The sequence below is a fragment of the Delphinus delphis genome, chromosome 10 (assembly GCF_949987515.2).
Source record: "Delphinus delphis chromosome 10, mDelDel1.2, whole genome shotgun sequence".
Classification (NCBI taxonomy): Eukaryota; Metazoa; Chordata; class Mammalia; order Artiodactyla; family Delphinidae; genus Delphinus; species Delphinus delphis.
The window spans coordinates 99,831,234-99,853,926 of NC_082692.2; the positions used below are offsets into that span (position 1 = coordinate 99,831,234).

Genomic DNA, 22,693 nt, shown 5'->3' on the forward strand with positions numbered 1-22,693 from the left:
TTCAAGAGCCAAGAAAGAGGCCCTTAATCCTTACTAGATTAACAACTGTCTTGGTTTGTACTGGAGTTTTCTGTGGCTCCTTGTGGGGAAAAATGTTGACAATAGTGTATGTGTTTAATTATCCTCATCTTCTCTCAAGAGTTTGTAGCACATACTAATAGTTATTGAATTATTTTCACTCTGCGAAGCATTAAGCTTCTCAGAGAAAAAGGGCTATGTAACCAAGATAATCCAGTAACAGTGTATATCAAGTAATCTCTTCTTCCACTGTGAAAGCAGCAGGCTGATAATGAGGAAGTAATTTACTTTTTTTCTTATTTATATTGCATTAGCTAAATAATACAACTGATTTTTTTTTTGGTTGATTTTGAAAGTAAATATGTAAAATAAGCTTCTCCCATGAGAATAAAAGATACCATGAAGAGAGGAATGGTGTCAAGGTTAGCTGGAAAACCAAATGACCCACTTGTCTCATATATAAACATATCAGGAATTTATTACTCAGCAAATCAGTTTTATTAGGCAGTATTATAAACTAATCAGGTGGTCACCTGCTTCTTATTTTTTAAAAAATGGAGAATCTGGTACATTTTAAATGTCAGTAACTTCATTTGAGATTTCACTAGCATGTCTACATTATTTATTTTCAAATAATTCAAAATGATCAATTACAAGGAAATTCCAGCATGTCTAGGAAAACCTAGAAATAAAGTGTTAATTTTCAAGCCAAAGCTTGCACAGGATATCGACATAGCTGCAAAGATTACCTAGAAGAAGAGTAATAAATTCTGGGATTTCTAAAGGCAAAACATATATTAATGATACTAACAGAAGCTTACTTAACATGGAACACTAAAGAAACTTAATTGAGCTTTGAACATCAAGTTGTTAGACAAGAATTTTGAAAAACCACCTGTTGCACTGATTATAAAATGTAATCTGGTACTTGTACCTATCATCTGCATTATTGCTGTGATATCAACACAAACAAGAAATATTGCTTGTCCAAAAAAAAAAGAAAAAGAAAGAAAGAAGTATTTCTTGTCAAATACTGTGAAACTTGGTAAAACTTTCTGTAGGCCAAGAAAAAATCTTTAAGGCCACCTTTTAATTTGCGACAAATATTAAGGAAGGTCAAATGCTATGCCAAAAATACCAAAGACAGTAATGCTATAATAATTAATTATATAAAACTTGTGACAGTAAGAAAAGCAAGCACTAAAGGAATTCAATAATGTGAAAGTTTTTTAGAACTCCCCTATTTTCTTCTGTAAAACAGTAGTAAAATTCAAATCAATAATAACTGCTGCTCAGTTTATAAAATTTCTCAAATAACCATATTGGGGTCTCTGGTTTAACACAAACAAGTACAACAGTAAAGCTAAGTGTGCTTTCGAAAGAAGGAAATGTTAGCTTCTCTTTTATTCATTCAGCTTCTCTGAAAAGTAAAGTTCTTTTAGTAAACCAGAGGAAATGGGTAAAGAGCAAAGGGAACAAAAGGACATGGGAGAAAGGGGGCAGGGGGAAGGGGTGAAAAGTGGGGAAAAAAGAGGAAGAAAACTGGTAGCCACCAACAAACCAGGTATTTCAGATAACTTTGTTAAATTCTCAGAATTTTTAAGAATTTTTCTACAACAGTTTTGCAAAAAAATTCCAAATTATATATGAATTGTCTTTCTTTTTTTCCTTTAAGTTTTTCTTCCCAACTGTTTAGTTTTTGTGATAGATATGGTGACCAAAGCTTTCTGGTTTGGCTATGAACCAAGTTATTTCATTGATGATAAAGAGTTGGATACTTGCCTTTATCACTCTTCCTCAAGCACTTCTAAGGTGTTCTGGAATCGTTTTAGGAAAAGCTGAAAAGCAAACATTAAGAAATACAAAGTGAGAAACTTACAGGATGGAAACATCTATATAAACAAAGAAAAGTAAGTATACACATAACAAAATGTTAACATTTATCTCTCACTGGTGGGAGTAGGGTAATTTTTTCTAGTGTTTTTTAGTATTTTCTAATTTTGCAAAGGTATAATAAAAAACTGTAATCAAGGAAAAATACCTTGGGAAAAAAAGAAACTTGTCAATACTTAAAAAAGAAAGTGGCGTGTTTTATAAATAGCAATGAATATTTTTACACTATGATACTGAATTAGGAATGGTTATTCCATTAATTCTGATCTTAAAGTAACATGAAATGCAAAACAAGTACATACATGAAAAACAGCATAATTTTATAAGCAAATATTTTTCAAGTAGCTTCCAATTGTCTATCTGCATTTTATATTTAAAAGCAACTCTTAAAAACTATATCTACCCGGAACAATTGAGGCTCAAGATGCACCAAAATTGAAAATTTCCTGGAAAACAAGTTTCTGACAGCCATTACCAGAGAAGCAATTTACTTAGGCACATATTTGGGGGGCATCTGCTTTGTGCTCAGCATTATACAGACCAAATTACGTATCCTATCTTACCCTCAAGGAACTCACAATCTAGGATGGAAAGTAAGATTTACATACTTGCAACTTAAGGAAAACAGCACAAAACAACATAATTAAGTGCTAAATTGTGGGAGGAAAACTGTGATTACCATCAGAAGCAGATTAGTTAGATTAGATTTGTTCAGAAAAGCTTCAAGAAGGAGAAAGAAGCTTTAATGAAGGATGAGAAGATGGATGAATAAGCAGGAAAATATAGGCCAAGATTCCCAGCTAGAGAGCAGTAAACACAGCACAGATCAGTAAATACAGTATACGTTTGGGGGCTAGTGAAGAGGCCAGATGCCTGTACTGGTGGATCTCATTTCTGAGTCATCTGGAGAACTAAGTGGCTGGTGGGCAGATGTGAATGGAGGATTTTCCATCTTTAAACTTTTTCTACCTTTTGAATTTTGTACTTTATGACTATTATTATGTTGAGAAAAAATAAACTTACATATTTGAAAAAAAGAAAGTAAATACATGTTTACATGTTTTAATCTCTAGGGTAAACATTTAAAAATAGTAGAAGAGTATATAACTACTAGGCTAATAGAAAGGAAAAGTAGAATTAAAATACCCAAATAAATGCAAAAAGGCGGGAAAGCAAGATCACAGATAAGTAGAACATATAAAAAGCAAAATATAAGATGTCAACTGTAAACCCAAATATTCCAGTAATTACATTAAAAGTAAGTGGACCAAAAGAAAAAAATCATTGTACTAAATAAAAAACAGGGAATTGGTGGTCCAGTGGTTAGGACTCGGTGCTTTCACTGCAGTGGTCCAGGTTCAATCCCTGGTCTAGGAACTAAGATCCCACAAGCTGCGCAGCATGGCCAAAAAAAAAAAATTTCAATCTTATGGTGTCTAAAAGAATCACACCAAAAATATAGAGAACAATTAAAATAAAACGTATGGAAAAGGTCACACAAACATAAACTAAACAAAAGCTGCTGTAGCTTTATTAATAGTACTCAAAGTAGATTATAATGCAAAAAGTGTTAACAGAGGAGTAATTCATAGGATTAAATGTAGAATTCATCAGGAAGACATAATTTTAAATTTGTATGCATGCAATAACATAGCCTCCAAATACATAAAGCACAACTTAGCAGAACTACAAGGAGAAGTGAAATATATCCATAATCATAATGGGGAAATTTTTAACATCTATCTCAGTAATTGATAGAATAAATGACCTAAATAGGAGGAAATAAAGAGATAAATATAGATTTGAATAGCATGGTTAACAAACTGGAACTAAACAGACATTTATGTAACACAGCACCCAGTAACTGCAGAATAAATACTCTATCAAGCACAAAGAGATCACTTACAAAAACTGATCCATATGCTGAGCACTAAGGCAAGTTTCACAAGTTATTCTCTGACCACAATGTGGATTCCTAAGGTTTAGAAAGAGTAGATGAAATCACATTCTCCCCACCACCCACACTGTCTCCTGACCCAACCTGTCGGCAATACAGATGGGATGAAGCAATACAGAGGCTGGACAAGCACCCAAAACCCTAAAAGAGAGAAAGCTTTCTCTCTAACCAAAGGAAATATAGCCCCAAGAGCATGAAAGAATCCCATTGCGGTCAGGAAGATTAAACCACAAATTATGATAAATTGCTGAAGACTGAATGTGGGCTAGCATGAGAGTGTAAAGTCTCTGGGGGCTGCAATCATAGGAGAGTTTCCAGCCTATTACAGGCTTTTCCTCCAGAAATCCCAAAAGGCTCTCTAATGCGGGGGCGGGGGGGGGGGGATCTGAGAGAATGCAAAGAAAGTTCCTCATCCCTGCCCCCACCTCTGTGGAGCTTGGCAGCCAATGCCAATCAGCCCAGATCTATTTCCTCTATCTCCCTATGGAATGAAAGACTTAATCTGCAAGAAAAAAAAAAATCACCAAGGCCTGTACCCTGAGAACACTGGCAGAATCTCACTATAGCTGGAAGAAAGAAAAGGAGACTACACCCAATCTTCACTATTTCTCTAAAGTAACAATCTTAATACAGGGGGAAAGGGCTTTAAAAACTTTAACTTAGGGACTTCCCTGGCGGTCCAGTGGTTGAGACTCCACACTTCCATTGCAGGGGGCATGGGATGGATCCCTGGTTGGGGAACTAAGATCCTGTGGTATGGCCAAAAAAATAAAATAAAATAAAATACAGGGGCAGAGAAGGCTGCTTTAAATAGAAAATTCAAATAAAGAATAAACCATTATTGGTTAAAATCTATTTAAAAAAAAAACTTTGCCTTAAAAAAAGGGGGTGGTGGTGTTAGAAAACCTAACCCAGACGCAGCAGTTGGGGAAAAACAAGGACGGGGAACAACTCCACTCCTAGAAGTAGAAAGTTTTATGAAGGCCACAGCTCCGAGATCCAGGTTCTAGTGCCTGCCAAAATCTGAGGTTTAACAAACCACCACAGAACTCCCCCCACCCTCCACTACCAGGCTAATAAGCTTTGAGTAAAAATAACAATGGAATATAGCTGCAAAGGACGAACTCACTGTGTGAAACAGCACAAAGGGAAAACCCAAAGCCAAGCAGGGAGATAAGAGACACTAGGGAAATCTGAAGTCTCTGGTTTCCATGGCAACAACAAATGTCAACTCTGGTAACCATAGCAATAATAATGTTTAAACATAGCTCAACCCCTAACAGATTAATTCAAATTCCACCCTAAAGGACTAGCAGAAGGAAACTTGCAGTGTTCTCCAAGCATATCAGATATTTACCTCAGTACTTCCTGTTCTATACAAAATGGTCACGTTTCAACAAGAAATTATGAAGCATGCCAAAGGCAGTAATAAAAACACAGTTTGAGGAAACAAAACAATTATCAGAACTAGATTCAGACATGATATAGATTTTAGAGTTATCAGGGAATTTAAAACATGATTAATATGGTGAAGACTCTAATGGAAAAGGTAGACAACATGCAAGATCAGATAGGTAATTTCAGAGAGACATGGAAATCATAAGAAAAAATCAAGTGGAAAAAACATGGTAATAAATAACAAATGCTTCTGACAAGCTTATTAGTAGATTTGAAACAGCTAAAAAAAGAATCAGTGAACTTGAAGACTGGCTAATAGAAATTGCTCAAACTGAAATGTAAGGAAGAAAAAGAATAGGAAAATAAAACAGAAAAAAAAATCCAAGAACTGTGGGAAAATATCAAACCGTGTAACACTCAGAGTGCCTGGAGAAGAAAGAACAGAGCAGAAGAAATATTTGAATGGCCAAGAACTTACCAAAATTAGTAACAAGACACCAAACTACAGACTTAAAAAGGTCCAAAAACATCAAACAGGATAAATAACAAAAAAACAAAAACAAAAAAACTAAGCATATCATATTCAAATCGCTGAAAGGCAAAGAGAAAATCTTGAAGGCAGTCAGAGAGGGGAAAAAACATATTATATACAGAGGAACAGGATAAGGATTATAATAAGCTTCTTGTCAGCAACTGTCCAAGCAAGATGATACTGGAGTAGCAACTTTAAAATGTAAGAAAAAACTGCTGAACCAGTATTCTATATCCAGTGAAAATATCCTTCATAAATGAAGAGGAAATAAGGACTTTCCCAATGTAAGCTGGTGCAGCCACTATGGAAAACAGTATGGAGGTTCCCTAAAAAACTAAAAATAGAGTTGCCATACGATCCAGCAATCCCACTCTTGGGCATATGTCCGGAGAAAACTCTAATTAAAAAAGATACATGCACCCCAATATTCATAGCAGCACTAGTTACAATAGCCAAGACATGGAAGCAACCTAAATGTCCATCAACAGATGAATGGTTGAAGAAGTTGTGGTATTATGTATACAATGGACTACTACTCAGCCATAAAAAAGAATGAAATAAACTTATTTACAAGACAGAAACAGACTCACAGACAGAGAAAACAAACTTACGCTTGCCAAAGCGGAAAGGGGGTAGGGATAAACTGGGACTTTGTGCTCAACAGATACATACTACTATATATAAAACAGATAAACAAGGCCTACTGTATAGCACAGGGAGCTATGTTCAATATCTTGTAATAACCTAAAATGGAAAAGAATCTGAAAAAGAATAGATATATGTGTGTGTGTGTTTGTGTGTGTGTGTATAACTGAATCACTTTGCTGTACACCTGAAACTAACACAACGCTGTAAATCAACTATACTTCAATTTTTAAAAAATCCTGATTTCAAATTTCTTACATCATCAAGCAGTCACAATATGTCATTCAAAAGAAAAAGGAAAAAACACTCATAATAAACATATGACGTATGTTACATTTCAATACGCCTTCAGAATGTCAAATTTTGCTCAACTGCCACAGAGCCAGTCGTAAATCTCTCTAGAGTAAATGGATGAACACAAAGTTTAGAAATGAAACTTCGTCATGTTTTTCAGATTTTAAAAAAGTCTCTAACTTATGCTCTTTCTCCTTCACTGTAGGTCATTTGAGATGGTTTCAATGGTAACACATACTTTATGCTTTGCTACACTGCAAATTTATTCAACAGTTCTATTCTTGAAGTCATTATTTCTTCTCATGCTTCTATTTTATAAGGGACAACATTTTTCCAGCTACCTCCTAAGGGGATTTGTGATTTAGCAACATCTTTTCCCAGCCCAGTCATTCACACTCAAAACAAATCTTTCTCTTGAGACAGAAATGAGAAAGATATAATCAAGGAAATTCAATAGACATTTACTACTTTGAAAAATGTAATCTCTTCAGTCACAAATATAGTTTTATCACACTTCCTTGAGTTTATTCAATAAATATGGCCAAAGCAAGAGGACCTTACAGTGACTACAAAGAACAGGTAGTTATAGGGCCTTAGCTTAAACTGTTCTGTGAATGAATGAACACGCAAACATGAGGATACAAAATACTAAGATACAGTGTTTCATTAAAGTGAGAAATATCGTCAAAGTGAGACTGCCCAGTGAGTAGTTGATAACTGCTAGACAGCAAATGCACTGGCAGACTCTATCTGATGTATTTTGGAACTATGGAGTCTATTTAAGGCTTGGATCTTCCAAGGGGGAAGGCTTGGACAATAAGTTGCATTTAATTTCAATTTCAACTCTTAGCACTGTAGCAGCTACACAGCTTCCTCCAGCAACATGGACGTGAGCTGAGCAAGGTTCCTACAACAGCTTGGACACAGCTTGTGGGACCTAGGGTGGGCAAAAAAAAGACCCTGTCTTCCAAATATCACAGATCTATGCCCTGATCACTGATTATTGCTTCTGATCACAAAGCTGCAAAGAGACAGGTGCCCATTTTTGTTGCACCTTACCTCCCCACCACCCCGCACCACCCTGTAGTTGCAAGGCCCTCCCTCTCCAGCTAAGTGACTTCCAAGGGATTTATTTAAAGGACTGGTTTTCTGTTCTCCCAATCCTTCTCCCCGCCTCCTTTCCCCCCTATCGGGAGCAAGAGCCTAAAGACTAGGATGTTGGAAAGCAACTGCATACACATTCTTCTCAAGTTCACATGGGACACCTTCCAGGACAGACCATATATTAGCTAACAAATTCCTAGAAACACAAAATCTACCAAGACTAAATCAAGAAGAAATAGAAAGGGACTTCCCTGGTGGCGCAGTGGCTAAGAATCCGCCTGCCAATGCAGGGGACACAGGTTCGAGCCCTGGTCCGGGAAGATCCCACATGCCGCAAAGCAACTAAGCCCGTGTGCCCCAACTACTGAGCCTGCACTCTAGAGCCCACGAGCCACAACCACTGAAGCCCGCGTGCCTAGAGCCCGTGCTCCACAACAAGAGAAGCCACCGCAATGAGAAGCCCACGCACCACAACGAAGAGTAGCTCCCGCTCACCACAACTACAGAAAGCCTGCGCACGTGCAGCAACAAAGACCCAACACAGCCATAAATAAATAAATAAATAATTTTTTTTAAAAAAAAAAAAAAAGAGGAAATAGGAAAATAGACCTATAAAGAGTAAGGAGATTGAATCAGTAATCAAAAATCTCCTGACAAATAAAAGTCCTGACTTGATTTGTTTCACTGGTCAATTCTACCAAGCATTTAAAGAAGAACTAATACCAATCTTTCTTAAACTTTTCCAAAAAATTGAAGAGGAGGGAATACTTCCTAATCATCCTATGAAGCCAGCATTACTGATACCAAAACCAGACAAAACCACCTCAAGAAGAGAAAACAACAGGGTTATTATCATAACCCTTATTATAATATTGAGACATTTTTTGCCTTTTTCACTTTCACCCTCTCATGAGGATAACGTGACGTTCTCATGGCTCTTAGGGCTAATGGGATATAAGAATCTAGCTGTCTTGTATGAAGTCAAACATTAAAGAGATTGGCACAAATGTAAAATAATCCTACTCTTATTAAATATTATTTTAGAAAATGACGTGTTATTCATATTAACATGTAATGGGTTTATTACTTTTTAAATTAATTAAATATTCTTTAAAATCTGTTTTGATTGCTAATACAGTAAATATCAATAAACATAACCCAAATAAACAAAAGCTTTTTGGGGTCCTCAATAATCTAAGTATAAAGGAGGCCTAATACCAGTTTAATACTGGTCTAACTCACGAAAGTTAAAGAAAGACTGAGGAATGGTCCCAAATTAAAGGAGACTATACCGACTCTGCCCTAGATCTTGGACCGGGAAACAAAAGAAAAGATAATTGGCAAAATTTGAACAGGATTTATAGGTTAGATAACAGTATTGTATTGATGTTCACTTCCTGATTTTGGTAATTGTACTGTGGTCAATAAAATGTGAACTTTGGGGACTCTGGGTGAAGAATTCGGGGGATTCTTTGGCTAGTTTTGCAACTCTTTATAGATTTGAAATTATTTCAAAATGAAAATTAAAATTCTTTTAATTAAATTGATTTAAAAGATCACTCAAACTAAGTATCAGAGAGGATGTGGAGCAACTGCAGCTAGTGCTAATACTAAATGGTATAACCTCTTTGGAAAACGTGTGGCAGTATGGTAGGCAGAACGGTCCCCCAAAGATGTTTCTATCCTGTGAATATGTTACCTTACCTGACAAGAGAGACTGTGCAGACGTGATGGAATCAAAGATTTTGACACTGGGAGGTTATCCTGCATTATCCAGGAGGGCTCAATGTAATCACATAGGTCCTTATAAGTGAAAGAGGGAGGCAAGAGTGTCAGAGTCAGAGGCGATGGGACACAGAAAGAGAGGTCGGTATGATTATATTTTGAAGATGAAAGGGGGTCATGAACCAAGGAGTATAAACAGCCTCTAGAAGCAAGAGGCAAGAAAATAGGATTCTCCCCTAGAATCTCCAGAAAAAATACAGCCTTGCCAACATCTTGATTTTAGCCTAGTGAGATCCATTTCAGACTTCTGGCCCCCAAAAATGTAAGACAATAAACATGTGTTGTTTTAAGCCATTAAGTTTGTGGTCATTTGTTACAGCAATAGGAAGCTAACAGCACTTTCTTAAAAAATTTAACAAACACCCTCCATATGACCTATCCATTCCATTCCAGATTTTTACCCAAGAGAAATGAAAACATACATCCAAAGACTTGTACATAGATGTTTACAGCAGCTTTATTTATAATAGCCCCCAAACTAGATGGATAACAATCCATATGATAGAACACTGCTCAGCAATAAAAACTAAAAAAAAAAAAGATCAATACATGCTATAACATCAATGAACTTCAAAAGCATTATGCTGAGTAAAAGAAGCCAAGCAAAAATACAAGCTTTATGATTCCATTTATATAAAAAATTATATATAATATACATATATATGTATGCATATAAAATTAACCTACAGTGATTGCCTGTGCATGGAATTGGAGGGAAAGATGGATTACAAGGGACAAGGGGAAACTTTGGGGGGTGATGAAAATATTTATCTTGATTATGGTGATGGTTTCAAAAGTGTATACTTATGTCAAAACTCACTAAATTAAAAACTTTATGTGCAACTTATTGCATGTTAATTATACTTCATTAAAATTTAAAAAAATTTAATAAAGTGATAAAGAAACAAACATTAGTTTTGAACACCTACATACTCAACACTGAGCCAAGAACTGTGAAACAATCAGGAAACAAATGCAAGGAGTATGAAATAGTAGATAAGAATCTAGACCTTAGAACCAATCAGTCCTATATTTGATTGTCAGTTTCAATAATTGGTAGCAAAGGGAGTCTTGGCTTTCTAAGCCTCAGTCTCATTTTCTATAATAATATCTAACTCATATGGTTGTTGTAAGAATTAAAAGAAATAATATATGAAAATCACCTCTGCCAAATTTGGAAGTACCCAATTAATGGTAGCTATAAGAATACTATCTTTTTTTCCCCCCAGAATCTGGTGAGCTGCATGCTTCTTTACAGGTGAGGCCAATCTAATTCTTGACTTACATATTAATTCTTACGTTTATTTAAATAAAAGAATTATAAGAAGCAGTGTGCACAAACAATAAGAGAACTTAGAGCAAGGGAAAAGAAAAAAAGTAGTGCATTACAGTGAAATAAATTAACTGATGGTCCTAACAAAAGCCCTGAGTTATCAAGAACAGATTCATTAGGGACTTCCCTGGCAGTCCAGTGGTTAAGATTCTGCGCCACCAATGCAGGGGGCCCAGGTTCGATCCCTGGTTGGGGAACTAAGATCCCACATGCCATGGAGTGCAGTCAAAAAATTAAAAATAAATAAATAAATAAAGAACAGATTCATCATACACAGAAAACTGTCTTTAACAGGGTGAAAATTTTTTTCTTACAAGGCCAAAAAGGAACACACATTTCAGAAAAATTACTATTCTAAAATGGTTAATTTCTTTGAAAGCTACATTTCTTCAACAGAGGTAAACTTTACCAATCTGGAAACATTTATAACTCTTTATCCCCTTTCAATATTAAACAAATGAAATATTACCATATATGACAAAACATTTTCTGTAGCTCTAAATAATTTACTTTGTATGATTCTCAACAATCCTAAAGACATAAATTCCTCAAAGCTGAAACAAAATGGTCTACTGAAATCAGACTTTCATACAAAACCTTTCAGTATTTCTTAAATGAAGTAAAATTTTAAAACATGCAGTACATGCTATTATGGCTCACTTGCCTACTAACTGTGGGTCCTTGAGCAAATTACTGAATTTGATCTCTAAAGTATGGATTAAAATATTTCCCATCTCATGGGGTTACTGTAAAGAATAAATGAGAAATGCATGCATGGAAAGTACTTTATATAGTGCCTGGCAAGAAGTAAGCAAATACTCAGTAAGTGTTAGCTGCTATTTTTTTTTTTTAAACTACTATTAAACACATACCTCTAACCTAGCCTTACACCTAAAGCAACTAGAGAAAGAAGAACAAACAAAACCCAAAGTTAAAGTTCTCAGAGCTCCTGGTACGAGCCTCTTTCCTTGGGTGGATTCTTGGCTTTTCTCCCAGCATGGCCCCCAAACACCAGTTTTCACTTCCACCCCAAGCAAAGAAACCGAAGAAACCGAGACTGACTCCTGCCTCCAGGCCAGAGGAAATATCTGCTTCTCCGAATTTGCCGAAGGAAGAAAAAGAATAGCAAGAAGCAATTGAACATACTGATGAAGTACAAAATGAAAACGGACAGACTTGACGAACAAGCCAGTGAGGAGATTTTGAAAGTACAAGAGAAATATAACAAACTCCGCCAACCATTTCTTCAGAAGACGTCAGAATTGATCGCCAAAACCCCACATTTTTGGGTAATATCATTTGTTAACCATCCGCAAGTGTCTGCACTGCTTGGGGAGGAGGATGAAGAGGCGCTGCATTATTTGACAAGAGTTGAAGTGACAGAATTTGGAGATATTAAATCAGGTTACAGAATAGATTCTTATTTTGATGAAAACCCTTACTTCGAAAATAAAGATCTCTCCAAAGAATTTCATCGGAATGAGAGTGATGATCCGTCTTCAAAGTCCACTGAAATCAAATGGAAATCCAGAAAGGATGTGACAAAACGTTCAAGTCAAACGCAGAATAAAGCCAGCAGGATGAGACAGCATAAGGAACCAGAAAGCTTCTTCACCTGGTTTACTGATCATTCTGATGCAGGTGCAGATGAGTTAGGAGAGGTCATCAAAGATGATATTTGGCCAAATCCATTACAGTACTACTTGGTTCCGGACATGGATGATGAGGAGAGGGAAGGAGAAGAAGGTGACGATGATGATGAAGAGGAAGAAGGATTGGAAGATATTGATGAAGAAGGGGATAAGGATGAAGGAAGATGAAGGAGAAGATGACTAATGGAACACTGATGGATTCCAACCTTCCTTTTTTAATTTTCTCCAGTCCCTGGGAGCAAGTTGCAGTCTTTTTTTTTCTCCTCCTCCTCTTGTGCTCAGTCGCCCTGTTTTTGAGGTCTCTTTTCTCCTTTATACCATGGCTCACAACTTATTCTGGGGGAAAATACCTTGAGCAGAATTCAGTGAGAAAAGAATCTCTACCCCTTTCTGTTTCAAATTCATTTTTATCCCTTCTTGTCTCAACAAAAACTTTATGGAATCAACACCACCATGCTCTGTGGGAAAAAAGAAAAACCTTCTGCTCCCTTAGCTCTGCTGGAAGCTGGAGGGTGCTAGGCCCCTGTGCAGTAGTGCATAGAATTCTAGCTTTTTTCCTCCTTTCTCTGTATACTGGACTCAGAGATTGCACTGTGTCTCTATGTGAATATGGACAGTTAGCATTTACCAACATGTATCTGTCTACTTTCTCTTGTTTAAAAAAAGAAAAAAAACTTTAAAAAATGGGGTTATAGAAGGTCAGCAAAGAATGGGTTTGAGATGTTTGGGTGGGTTAAGTGGGCATTTTGACAACATGGCTTCTCCTCTGGCATGTTTAATTGTGATGTTTAATGGACATCCCTGCAGTTTAAGATGACACTTTTAAAATAAAATTCTCTCCTAATGATGACTTGAGCCCTGCCACTCAATGGGAGAATCAGCAGAACCTGTAGGATCTTATATGCAATTGACATTCTCTATTGTAATTTTGTTCCTGTTTATTTTAAAAGTTTTCTTTTTGTTTCTCTGGAAAGGAAAGATGATGCTCAGTGTTAAACGTTAAAAGTGTACAAGTTGCTTTGTTACAATAAAACTAAATGTGTATACACACACAAAAAAAAACCCTAAGTTAGCAGAAGGAAAGAAATCATGAAGATCAGAGCAGAAATAAATGAAATAGAGACGAAGAAAACAATAGCAAAGATCAATGAAACTAAAAGCTGGTTCTTTGAGAAGATAAACAACATTGATAAACCTTTAGCCAGACTCATCCAGAAAAAAAGGGAGAGGACTCAAATCAATAAAATTAGAAATGAAAAAGGAGAAGTTACAATGGACACCACAGAAATACAAAGGATCATAAGAGACTACTACAAGCAAATATACACCAATAAAATGGACAACTGAGCAGAAATGGACAAATTCTTAGAAAGGCACAACCTTCCAAGACTGAACCAGGAATAAGTAGAAAATATGAACAGACCAATTACAAGTACTGAAATTGAAACTGTGATTAAACTCTTCCAACAAACAAAAGTCCGGGACCAGATGGCTTCACAGGCATATGCTATCAAACATTTAGAGAAGAGTTAACACCTACCCTTCTGAAACTCTTACAAAAAATCGCAGAGGAAGGAACACTCCCAAGCTCATTCTATGAGGCCACCATCACCCTGATACCAAAACCAGACAAAGATATCACAAAAAAAGGAAATTGCAGGCCAATATCAATGATGAACATAGACACAAAAATCCTCAACAGAATACTAGCAAATCGAATCCAACAACACATTAAAAGGATCATACACCATGATCAAGTGGGATTTATCCCAGGGATGCAAGGATTTTTCAATATCTGCAAATCAATCAGTGTGATACACCACTTCAACAAATTGAAGAATAAAAACCACATGATCATCTCAATAGATGCAGAAAAAGCTTTTGACAAAATCAACACCCATTTATGATAAAAATCTCCAGAAAGTGGGCACAGAGGGAACCTACCTCAATATAATAAAGGCCATATATGACAAACCCACAGCAAATGTCTTTCTCAACAGTGAAAAACTGAAAGCATTTCCTCTAAGATCAGGAACAAGACAAAGATGTCCACTCTCGCCACTTTTACTCAACATAGTTTTGGAAGTCCTAACCACAGTAATCAGAGAAGAAAAAAATAATAATAAAAAGAATCCAAATTGGAAAAGAAGTAAAACTGTCACTATTTGCAGATGACATGATACCGTACATAGAAAATTCTATAGATGCTACGAGAAAACTACTAGAGCGCAACAATAAATTTGGTAAAGCTGCAGGATACAAAATTAATACACAGCAATCTCTTGCATTCCTATACACTAACAACGAAAGATCAGAAAGAGAAATCAAGGAAACAATCCCATTTACCACAGCATCAAAAAGAATAAAATACCCAGGAATAAACCTACCAAAGGAGACAAAAGACCTGTACACAGAAAACTATAAGACACTGATGAAAGACATCAAAGATGACACAAAGAGATGGAGAGATATACCATGTTCTTAGATTGGAATAATCAATAATGTCAAAGTGACTAAACTACCCAAAGCAATCTACAGATTCAATGCAATACCTATTAAATTACCACTAGCATTTTTCACAGAATTAGAACAAAAAATTTTACAATTTGTATGGAAACACAAAAGACCACAAATAGCCAAAGCAATCCTTTTTTTAAATTTTAACATCTTTATTGGAGTATAATTGCTTTACACTGTTGTGTTAGTTTCTGCTGTATAACAAAGTGAACCAGCGATATGTATACATATATCTCCATATCCCCTCCCTCTTACATCTCCCTCCCACCCTCCCTATCCCACCCCTCTAGGTGGTCACAAAGCACCAAGCTGATCTCCCTGTGCTATGTGGCTGCTTCCCACTAGCTATTTTACATTTGGTAGTGTATATATGTCAATGTCACTCTCTCACTTCGTCCCAGCTTACCCTTCCTCCTCTCTGTGTCCTCAAGTCCATTCTCTATGTCTGTGTCCCCAAGCAATCTTGAGAAAGAAAAATGAAGCTAGAGGAATCAGGCTCCCCGACTTCAGACTATACCACAAAGCTACTGAAATCAAAACAGTGTGGTACTGGCACAAAAACAGAAATACAGATCAATGAAACATGATAGAAAGTCCAGAGATAAACCCATGCACCTATGGTCACCTAATCTATGACAAAGGAGGCAAAAATATACAATGGAGAAAAGACAGTCTCTTCAATAAGTGGTGCTGGGAAAACTGGACAGCTACATGTAAACAAATAAAATTAGAACACTCCCTAACACCATAAACAAAAATAAACTCAAAATGAATTAAAGACCTAAATGTAAGACTGGATACTATAAAACTCTTAGAGGAAAACACTCTTTGACATAAATCACAGCAATATCTTTTTGGATCCACCTCCTACAGTAATGAAAATAAAAACAGAAGTAAACAAATGGGACCTGATTAAACTTAAAAGTTTTTGCACAGCAAAGGAAACGATAAACAAAACGAAAAGACAACCCACAGAATGGGAGAAAATATTTGCAAATGAAGCGATCAACAAGGGATCAATCTCCATAATATACAAACAGCTCATGCAGCTCAATATCAACAACAAAAAAACCCAATCAAAAAATGGGCAAAAGATCTAAATAAATATTTCTCCAGGGCTTCCCTGGTGGCGTAGTGGTCAAGAATCCACCTGCCAATGCAGGGGACATGGGTTTGAGCCCTGGTCTGGGAAGATCCCACATGCCGTGGAGCAGCTAATCCCGTGCGCCACAACTACTGAACCTGCGCTCTAGAGCCCACGAGCCACAACGACTGAAGCCCGTGTGCCTAGAGCCCGTGCTCCGCAACAAGACACCTCAGTGAGAAGCCCGCGCACCACAACGAGTAGCCCCCGCCCGCCACAAATAGAGGAAGCCGACGCGCAGCAACAAAGACCCAACGCAGCCAAAAATAAACAAATAAATTAAAAAACAAAAAATTTCTCCAAAGAAGACATTCAGATGGCTAAAAAGCACATGAAAAGATGTTCAACATCAGTAATTATTAGGGAAACACAAATCAAAACTACAATGAGGTATCACCTCACACTGGTCAGAATGGCCATCATCAAAAAATCTACAAACAGTAAATGCTGGAGAGGGTGTGGAGAAAAGGGAACCCTCCTACACTGCTGTGGGAATGTAAACTGGTACAGCCACCATGGAGAACAGTATGGAGGTTCCTTAAAAAACTAAAAATAGAGCTACCATATGATCCAGCAATCCCACTCCTGGGCATATATCCGGAGAAAACCATAATTCGAAAAGATACATGCACCCCAATGTTCACTGCAGTACTATTTACAATAGCCAAGACATGGAAGCAACCTAAATGTCCATCAACAGAGGAATGGATAAAAGAAGACATGGTATATATACACAATGGAATATTACTCAGGCATAAGAACAGAATGAAATAATGCCATATGCAGCAACATGGATGGACCTAGAGATTGCCATACTGAGTGAAGTCAGAGAAAGATAAATATCATATGATACCACTTATATGTGGAATCTAAAAAAAGGGTACAAATGAACTTATCTGCAAAACAGAAATAGAGTTACAGATGTAGAAAACAAACTTATAGTTACCAAGGGGTAAGGGGGAGAGGGATAAATTGGGAGACTGGAATTGAGATATACATACTACTATATGTAAAACAGATAACTAATAAGGATCTACTGTGTAGCACACGGAACCCTACTCAGTACTCTGTAATAACCTATATGGCAAAAGAATCGGAAAAAAAAAAAAATATATATATATATATATATATATATAAAACTGAATCACCTTGCTGTACACTTGAAACTAATACAACATTGTAAACCAGCTATAAAAAATTCAATAAAAATTATTTTTTAAAGAAATGTACCTCATCGTGATCATAAATTTAATAGTAAGATTTAAGAAGGATTACATTTAATGCAAAATTGTAAATTCTTTTCTAATTAACACTCAGATTAGGTCTCATCTGAAAACTGTTAGTACTTTACTGAAATGTCTGCATTTCTTTTGTAAATATAATTGCATAATCTGTAACCAAATCTAAATCCTGATAGTCAAAAATGTAGAAGGATACAATTACCTCATCAATTCATGTTCTTCTACTTAACACTGTTCAAACACTGAATGTCCTGTTCTTCTGTCTATCCTTTTCCCACAATTCAATTAAACAAATGTTTGAATGCCTTAAAAATGCAAGACATAATATCCTAGCTGGATCAACAGAAATTAGAAAAGAATCCTACGGTTTTTTCCACTATGCTTTCCTGAAACCAGAAGAGAAAGCTTATGTTATATCCAACTCACTCATGTTTAACAATATCTACTTAGGCCAGAGCTAAGATATATTTAATTTCACGTTTTGTCTTCCTATCACACAAAGTCTCTTCCATGAACTAACTTGCGTCCAAAAAACTGGCAGTTGCTGCTGAGATGAGGCAAAGGTTTAATCACTGGACGGCACTCACAGAAAATTAAACCAGTGAACCCAAGACCTGTTCAACAGTGGGGTTCCTCGGGTGGGTTTTTTTTACTTCCCTCAGCAATCGATACAACAACTTTCCAAACTGTACTCATAATGTATTCATTCCCAAGATCACTACTCAGAAGCATATAAATAAACCATGGCACAGCCAGAACCAACCAAACCTGTTTTGACAGATCCAGGCCAACCAACTGCACAGCTTCTGAAATATGCACCCCCACAGGCCTATGCAACATCAGCCTTTGGCTCCGAAATACGTTCCTTTCCTTCCTGTAGGCCTAGTTCTGGCTTTTGAGGAAAGAAAAATAAAGCTGTCAGCTGAGTGGATCAAACTTCCAGCAGGGTAAACAGAAAAGGCTTGTCATTTAAATCCCTTCCAGCAAGCATCTGCTCAACAGAAATGAAGGCAACTTAGTTATAAAAGACAACAACGAGGGGACTTTCCTAATGGCGCAGTGGCTAAGAGTCTGCCTGCCAATGCAGGGTACACAGGTTCGAGCCCTTGTCTGGGAAGATCCCACGTGCCGCGGAGCAAATAAGCCCGTGCACCACAACTACTGTGCCCGCGCACCTAGAGCCCGTGCTCCACAACAAGAGAAGCCACCGCAATGAGAAGCCCGCGCAAGGCAATGAAGAGTAGCCCCCGCTCACCCAACTAGAGAAAGCCTGTGCTCAGCAACAAAGACCCAACGTAGCCAAAAATAAATTAAATAAAATAAATTTAAAAAAAAAGACAACAATGGGGCTTCCCTGGTGGCGCAGTGGTTGCGAGTCCGCCTGCCGGTGCAGGGGACACGGATTCGTGCCCCGGTCTGGGAGGATCCCACATGCCGCGGAGCGGCTGGGCGCGTGAGCCATGGCCGCTGAGCCTGCGCGTCCGGAGCCTGTGCTCCGCAACGGGAGAGGCCACAACAGTGAGAGGCCCGCGTACCGCCAAAAAAAAAAAAAAAAAAAAAAAGACAACAATGAAAATTCAATATAGTTTTTTTAATGATCAAAAGAATAATAAAATAAATTTTAAAAAAAAATGAATTCAATATATTTTAGTTTTTTTAATGATCAAAAGAATAAGAAAATACTCAAATATGCTACTTTCATCAAATTATAAACCAGCTAGCATAAATAGAGAACAAAATAACTCAAAGCTAAATAATACCATGCAGATAGCTATTTTTAATTTTCTATGTTGATTCCATTAGGTAACATGCTTCTGAGCAATCAGGTCATGGCTTATGGAAGGGGAAGGGGTTGTTGGGTAGGGAGAGTACACTATTATTAAGTGCAAATATCAATTAATAATGCAGCCTTAATTATTTGCCAACATGAGAAACATGAGCAGCAGAACACTATTTCTGGAAAGCATTAAAATTACTGATCTAGTCATTCATTCAGGAAATATTATCCAATGCCTACTCTTTGGTTAAAACTGCAGTACAGGCTTCCCTGGTGGCGCAGTGGTTGAGAGTCCGCCTGCCGATGCAGGGGACACGGGTTCGTGCCCCGGTCCGGGAAGATCCCACATGCCGCGGAGCGGCTGGGCCCGTGAGCCATGGCCGCTGAGCCTGCGCGTCCGGAGCCTGTGCTCCGCAACGGGAGAGGCCACAGCAGTGAGAGGCCCGCATACCGCAAAAAAAAAAAAAAAAAAAAAGCAAGTCTGGGGAGTTCCGTGGTTGCCTAGTCATTAGGATTCCAGGCTTTCACTGCGGTGGCTCCAGGTTCAATCCCTGGTTGGGGAACTGAGATCCCACAAGCCATGTGGCACAGCCAAAAAGAAAAAAAAGAAAAAAACAAGTCTGACTTTGTCCCTTCTTGCTTAAAGCCCTCTAACGGTTCCTTGTTCCTCTTAGAATAAAGGCAAAAACTTAACAAAATCTTTAATAAAAACCTGCAAGAGCAGGCCTATCTCTCCACCTCAAACCATTTCATTCTCCCTCTAGCTGTCACTTCTCAGGCCACACTAGCCTCATTTCACCATTTTCCCTTCTACCACAGGGCCTTTGCACCTGCTGTTCCTTCTGCCTGGACAACCATCCTTCCTCTCTTTGCCAAGTCAATACCTACTCTTCCATCAAATCATAGCAGAAGTACCATTTCTTGAGGATGCATTTTCTAACCTGGTCAAGTTTCACTAATATCACTTATACCACTGCTGCAGTTATAATTTTACATTTAATTTAATATTAATATTTATTTCCTCCACCAGCCCACAGGTTCCATGGGGGATGGTATCACATCAGGGTTTCCTCCACATTATATCCTCAATGCCTGGTTACTTCAATAAAAATATGTTGCATGAATGATCAAATGCATGAACCATGCTCAAGAACCATCAAACATGGTCCACATTGCCTAGGTCAAAGTTCAGGTGCCTGAAATCACAAAACGTTCAATACTAGGTCAAGCTCCCAACATCATGATCTTTACTGCATCTAATTTCCTTTAACAAGGTCCCTTTAGCAGAGATAATGAAGTTTATTCATCACAGGCCTTCTTCTGCTGGCTTCCTATTTACATGAGGAAACCATCAAAAAATCAAACTCCATTGAATACTCTAAAATAAAGCAATCTAAATCTAAGTTTGATTACAATTTTCAAAACAAAATTATTATTTTTTTAATATCTCGCTGTCAAGTCCCAAAGCAAAGATAAATCCCCGTTTGTCTTGGAATCTGAACCTCCTACTCAACTTATCTCAAAACAAATTACTGAAAATAAAAGTCTACCAAAAAATAACATTTAAACAAGTTTACCCATACAACTATGGTCAATTAATCTATGACAAAGGAGGTAAGAATATACAAGGGAGAAGAGACAGTTTCTTCCATAAATGGTGGGAAAACCGGCCACATGTAAAAGAAAGAAATTAGAACACTAACACCATACACAAAAATAAACTCAAAATGGACTAAAGACCTAAATGTAAGACCGGATACTATAAAACTCTGAGAGGAAAACATAGGAAGAACACTCTTTGACATAAATCTCAGCAATATCTTTTTGGATTCACCTCCTAGAGTAATGAAAATGAAAACAAAAATAAACAAGTGGGACCTAATTAAACTTAAAAGCTTTTGCACAGCAAAGGAAACAACACCCAAAACAAAAAGACAACCCTCGGAATGGGAGAAAATATTTGCAAAAGATGAGACTGACAACAGATTAATCTCCAAAATATACAACAGCTCATGCAGCTCAATATCAAAAAAACAACAGCCCAACCAAAAAATGGGCAGAAGATCTAAGTAGACATTTCTCCAAAGAAGACATACAGATGGCTAAAAAGCACACGAAAAGATGCTCAATATCACTAATTATTGGGGAAACACAAATCAAAACTACAATGAGGTATCACCTCACACTGGTCAGAGTGGCCATCATCAAAAATCTACAAACAGTAAATGCTGGAGAGGGTGTGGAGAAAAGGGAACCCTCCTACACTGTTGTGGGAAACTGGTACAGCCACCATGGAGAACAGTATGGAGGTTCCTTAAAAAACTAAAAATAGAGCTACCATAAGATCCAGCAATCCCACTCCTGGGCATATAACTGGAGAAAACCATAATTCGAAAAGATACATGCACCCCAGTGTTCACTGCAGCACTAATTACAAGAGCCAAGACATGGAAGCAACCTAAATGTCCATCAACAGAGGAATGGATAAAGAGGATATGGTACAGGGACTTCCCTAGTGGTGCAGTGGTTAAGAATCCACCTGCCAATTCAGGGGACACGGGTTCGATCCCTGATCCGGGAAGATCCCACATGCCGCGTAGCAACTAAGCCCGTGCACCACAACTACTGAGCCTGTGCTCTAGAGCCCACGAGACACAATTACTGAAGCCCGCGCGCCTAGATCCCGTGTTCTGCAACGAGAAGCCACGGCAAGGAGAAGCCCACGCATCGCAACAAAGAGCAGTCCCCGCTCACCACAACTAGAGAAAGCCCACAGGCAGCAACAAAGACCCAACACAGCCAAAAATAAATAATAAATTTTATTTTAAAAGAGATGTGTATATATATACAATGGAATATTACTCAGCCATAAAAAAGAATGAAATTATGCCATGTGCAGCAACGTGGATGGACCCAGACATGATCATACTAAGTGAAGTCAGACAGAGAAAGACAAATATCAAATGATATCACTTATATGTGGAATCTAAAAAAAATGATACAAATGAACTTATTTACAAAACAGAAACAGATTCACAGACTTAGAAAAGAAACTTATAGTTACTAAAGGGGAAAGGAAGGGGGGAGGGATAAATTAGGAGGTTGGGATTAACATATACACGTTATCATATACAAAACAATCAACGAGGACCTACTGTATAGCACAGGGAACTCTACTCAATACTCTGTAATAACCTATATAGGAAAAGAATCTGGAAACTAGATGTGTGTGTGTGTGTGTGTCTGTGTGTATAACAGAATCTCCTTGCTGTACACCTGAAACAGTGTAAACCACTGTGTAAACCACTATACTCCAAAATAAAATAAAAATTAAAAAAAATAAATTTTTAAAGAAGTTTAAATCTCTAGACATAAAAAAAAAAAACCTCAGTAGGAAAAGGAA

General features: G+C 37.3%; 1 protein-coding gene and 1 pseudogene across 2 annotated transcripts in view; one reads left to right on the forward strand and one right to left on the reverse strand.

The window, feature by feature from the left end:
• The window catches only part of TMCC1 (transmembrane and coiled-coil domain family 1), a 219,999-nt gene that overhangs the window by 162,137 nt on the left and 35,169 nt on the right, over window positions 1–22,693 (reverse strand). For both annotated transcript variants that reach the window (XM_060023100.1, XM_069541172.1), the window contains exon 2: window positions 1,801–1,856. The gene's annotated coding sequence lies outside the window, so the exon portion shown is untranslated. The remainder of the gene's footprint in view (window positions 1–1,800; window positions 1,857–22,693) is intronic.
• LOC132431745 (protein SET-like) lies at window positions 11,670–13,126 on the forward strand (annotated as a pseudogene).